At 37.7% G+C, this 5,099-nt stretch overlaps 1 non-coding gene across 1 annotated transcript; it reads right to left on the bottom strand.

Annotated features, from left to right (window-relative positions):
* Positions 1-1,291: 1,291 nt before the first annotated feature.
* On the bottom strand, positions 1,292-1,398 carry LOC149005079 (small nucleolar RNA R71). Its single transcript, XR_016169995.1, has one exon. It is a non-coding gene; the product is annotated as a small nucleolar RNA R71 (small nucleolar RNA).
* Between the last annotated feature and the right edge of the window lie 3,701 nt (positions 1,399-5,099).

The following is a 5,099-nucleotide window of genomic DNA, read 5'->3' as shown; positions in this document are numbered from 1 at the left end:
CTCTCTCTCTCTCCCCCTATGTTTCATCTTTATTTTTCGTATGAACTTTGTGATAATGAGTAGCTAGTTCCTTTTCTTTGGGATGTAGATGAACCATGCTTATTTCATTAATTTGATTGTTCTATCTCTTCTAGTTGATTGTGTTTGAGTTTGGGCAAAGATGTTCTATAGCTCAGCAAACTAAGCGTGCCAAGCTTCCGCGAAGGACGATAGTCTTGCGAAGATAGGACATATCTAGGAAGACCATCCCTAATTTACTTTGAAGTGTAGAGTTATATTGGTTAGGGAAAAGCATTGGGGATTCGAAATCCCAAAGATCTTCACATATTCATAGTTAACGTTTTTGCATTAATTAGTAGATTTAGTTTAAATTTTGTTTTGTTGAATTCAATCTTAGTGACTTAGCCTTTTAAGTCCCCATAGTTCGACCCCGTACTTTCTGTTTGCTAGATTAGTATATGATTTTATTTTTGATTGGTTAGCGACACGATCGGATTTTGGCGTCGTTGTCGGGGAACCAAAGCACGGTTGCTAGGATTGATTTATATCAATTAGGCATAAATTTTAGAGTAATTTTAGAGTTTTTAATTTCTAATTTTTTTCTTTGATTATTTAACTAATCTCTTTTTCTTTTGTTTTGTAGGTGCATTAGATTGGGTTTTTTAGGTTAATTTTTAAAAAATCCCCATCCCTCAGATCCCACATGTGTAACTTTTGTTCGAAAGATCACGTGGATTGCGCTTCAGGTACGTCCTAAACTCTCTCTTTTGCTGTAGTTATTTTCTTCTAATTTTATTTATTTAGCTTGTTTTCTGTGTGTATGCATGGTCGTTGATCCCTAAACCATGAGTTGACTCCACTTGACTTAGAGTTAAAAGAGACTTTGGCCAACCTTAGAAGGCAAAGAACCATGGCAAACTATGAGCCTCCAATGAGGCCCTTGAGTGAGCATTTCATTCCTACAATATATACTCTTGTTTCTTGTATTAAGTTGCCTGACATAGAGGCGGCTCAATATGAGATCAAATCTAGTGTGATTCAAATGCTACCATATTTTTTTGGACTTGCCAATGAAGAGCCATATAAGCACTTAGATGAGTTTTTAGAGGTGTCCTCCACAGTTAAAATTCAAAACCTCTTAGTTGATGCTTTAAGGTTACTTCTTTTCCCATTATCCCTTAAAGATAAAGCTAAGCATTGGCTTCATTTTTTGGACAATGTTAAAATTTCCACTTGGGCAGAAATGCAACAAGAGTTCCTTAAGAATTTCCTCCCCATTGGCCATACTAATAGCATTAGGAGTGCGATAACGAGTTTCTCCCAACAAGAAGGAGAACAATTTCATGAGGCCTGGGAAAGACTAAAAGAATTACTTAGAAAGTTCCCCCACCATGCTATTCCTAAATGGCAATTGGCTCAATGGTTTTATGATGGCCTTTGAGACCGACATAGGCAAATGGTTGATTCTTCTTGTGGTGGGACTTTCATGCACAAGAATGTGAATGAGGCATGAGAACTTTTTGAGACCCTTAGTGAAAACTCACAACACCATGCTTCAGCAGCTAGGACTGAGATTCCATCCATTGGGCAACCAAAGAGGAGCGGTCTCTATGAGATCAATCCTACCATTGAGATGAGCACTAAGGTTGACTTGCTATCAAAGAAATTGGATCATCTCTTGTCATTAGGACAACAAACCCCATCTCCACTTCCTACAAGTTTCTCTCCACCTAATCAAATTGAAGCATCTGCTTTATGTTCTAGCCTATCCCATCATGTCAATGATTGCTATTTGGCTACACAATACCCTGAGTTTGTTAAGGAGCATGCACATTTGGCCCAAGGAGTCTCTAAATTGGGCAATAATCCGTATTCCAATACCTACAACCCAAGATGGTGAAACCACCCCAATTTTTTATGGCGAAACTCAATGCCCAATCCCTCCAATCAAATACCTTATAGGCCACCTCTATTTAATATGCAACAAAATGCCTACAGGAATGAGCAACCATCATCTCCACAACCCTCACATAATTCATCATTTGAGGATAATGTACTAAAAGCACTTAGTGGATTAGAGCAAAACACTCAATTGTTGCATTTCCATTCTCAGTCCATTAACAAATTGGAAACCCAACTTGGTCAACTAGCTGATGACATCATTAGGAGGGAGGTTGGTTAGTTACCTAGTCAACCAATAGGTAACCCTAATCATCAAATTGGGTCTAGGAAAGAACAACTCCAAGCAATCTCTATTGTGACACATAGTGGGAAGGAATATTATGCACCTTTGCCTACTCCCAAGCCATTGCCCATTGATTTTGAGAGTCGAGAGGAGGTTGATTTGACCCATGAGACTGGCAATGATGCACACATGCCTAGTAAAGAAACACCACCTGTGAATATTCCCCATCAATTTAGGAGTAGGACCATCATTCCGATTGTAGAGGGTCCTACTCCTAAATCTTACACTCCCAAAGCCCCCTTCCCTGAAGCTCTTGAGTCCTCAATTCCAGATTCTTGAAGGAATGCTAAGATGTAGGAGATGATTGATTTATTCCAACAAGTTCATTTCAATCTCCCACTATTTGATGCTATCAAGCAAGTCCCAGCTTATGCTAAGTTTCTAAAAGATTTGTGCACCCAAAAGCGTATGTTGAAGACTCAAACACCTAAAACTGTGCACCTAACTGAACCAGTCAGCTCGGAAATTTCCAACCAAATGCCCCCTAAACTTAAAGATCCAAGTACACCTTTAATTTCATGTGTCATTGGAGATTTATCCATAAGTAAAGCATTGCTTGATTTGGGAGCCAGTGTGAATATTTTACCCGGTTCAGTTTATGATAGGTTTGGTCTAGGAGATTTGAAATCCACTGATGTGATTCTACAATTGGCAGACCGTTCAATCAAAAGGCCCCATGGGCTACTTGAAAACGTTTTGGAAAAGGTTGAGGATCAATATTTTCCTATTGATTTTTTTATCCTAGATATGGACAATACAACTACCAATAAGTTACCACCAGTCATTCTTGGACGGCCCTTTTTAGCCACTGCAAATGCTTGCATCAATTGTAGATCGGGTGTCATGGACATATCATTTGGCAATAAGAAACTTAGAGTCAACATCTTCAATGCATCCTTAAGCTCAAATACAGATGAAGAGTGCTTTGCGATTAACCTTATTGATGAGTTAGTGGTTGATTAGATTCCAAACATGCTTATTGATGATCCCCTACATTACTTGCCATTTGGGGAATCTAACCTAAATATTGAGGAAGTCAACACATTGTTGGACTCTTCCACTTCTTTTGAACAGTCACCATTCACATTTAGATTTGAGCCTCCACCTCCATTGGCTGCATCTCACTGAGTCTGGATGAAGACTCTAAACTTAGCATTTTATGGGAGGCAACCCATTTGTTTAGATGTTATTTCTTGTTCTTTTTCTACTCTTTTCTTTGTTTGTTGTTAGGTTTTACTGTTGCGTGCTCTATCATGATTTCAAACATCGGGTACACTCTTTCCTCTATTTGCTTCTATCGTGTTTTTTTTTTTTTTATATATCTTGCATGCACTGAGGTCATTGCATAATTTAAGTGTGTGTGTGGGGGGGTGTCAACTCGAGTAAGACTTGTTGATAGTTGGTAGAGCATTGTCACAAAAATAAAAAGTGCCCAATTTTTTCTGGTTTTCGTAAGATAAATGTTTTAATTCCTTGCTTAGATACAAAATGAGAGTTTAAGTGTTTTAGAAATCCCATCTGATGTAATGAACACCCTCTTGAGAGAATAGTAATGGGTTTTACATTTTGAGACTGAGGTTGAATCGGAAAATAGGAACTCCAAGTAGTCCAAAAGGTTTGACCATCTAGTTATCTTGTATTGCCTTGTGTTTATGGTAACAAGTAGAGACAGATTTTAGACTTTTTAAATGTGAAGTGAATTGAAGTAAAATGTGAAAAAAAATAAAAAGAAAGAAAGAAAGAAAGAAAAAATATGTTGAACTTTAAAGGTTAGACCTCCTTCTTAGTAACTGGGTCTCGATGTCACCAACATCGTGCCTCACGTCAAACAGTTGGGGTGTCTTTTGACCAATCTTGGCTTGTAGCCTAGTTGGCTTGAGTCAGTAAGTTCAAGGGGTATTCTACACCTAGTTCCTTAAGGCCATCTGACTTGAGAGCGACTGACCCAACACTCGTTATATAGGCCATCTAGAAAGTTTAAGAGGCAAGACATTGCACGGACTAGAACTGTGAGCATTAAAGAAAGAAGTGAATTAATGTGCTTATAAAGGTGAAATGTCTAAAAAGGTCAATATTGCTTAGATCTTGAGTTCTTGGTATTATTTGGTACCTAGTTTAGTCTTATCTGAGGGTGAACTGGTAGACTAAAGATAAGAGGAGACTTCTCGATTGAATTGTTTGCCTAGAGCTAGACTCAAGAGAGGGTGTAAAGAACTTAAGTGTGGGGGTGCCCATATTCTCTTCAATCTTTAATGGAGTGTCTTTGTCTTGGAATTTATCTTTTTACTCTTACTATTTCCAGAATAATTAGAAGAGCACTTAAGAATTTTGTGTGTATATTCTCTGCAAACACTCGCGAGACACAACTCGTCCACTAGGGTAACCTAGGGGTTTAAAGGCTTGTTGCACATGCTAAGTGCAACCGTGATTCCTACGAAAGTGAGTTAAGTTTTTCTTTATTTATTTCCCGTATTGCATTTATTGTTTCATTTTGCTCGAGGACTAGCAAACACTCAAGTGTGGGGGTATTTGATAAGCATGCATTTACCATTATTTATTTGATTTAATTCCCCATACTTATTTAATTAAAGAGAGCTAATTGAGTATTTTTTGTATTTTTCATGAATAAGGTGATTTTGGTTATTAGAGATAATATGGAGTAAAGTTGGCAAATAATTTAGATATTTGTGGATTTTAAATCATGGCTTTCAATCTTTCTGCCCAAGAAATCATGAAAAGTGAGATCATAGCCAAATTGGAAACAGGTGGAGGTCTAAGGAACAAAATTGGTAATAAATCTGAAAATCGGGTAAACAAACCTATCTTCAGTATTTTGTGCATATCTCTCTCGTGT

This window comes from Hakea prostrata, chromosome 9 (genome assembly GCF_041222555.1).
Source record: "Hakea prostrata isolate BN-2017 chromosome 9, UWA_Hpros_2, whole genome shotgun sequence".
In the NCBI taxonomy this organism is placed as follows: domain Eukaryota; kingdom Viridiplantae; phylum Streptophyta; class Magnoliopsida; order Proteales; family Proteaceae; genus Hakea; species Hakea prostrata.
Note: the sequence above shows the minus strand (reverse complement) of the source record. Positions and strands in the feature narration are given on the sequence as shown.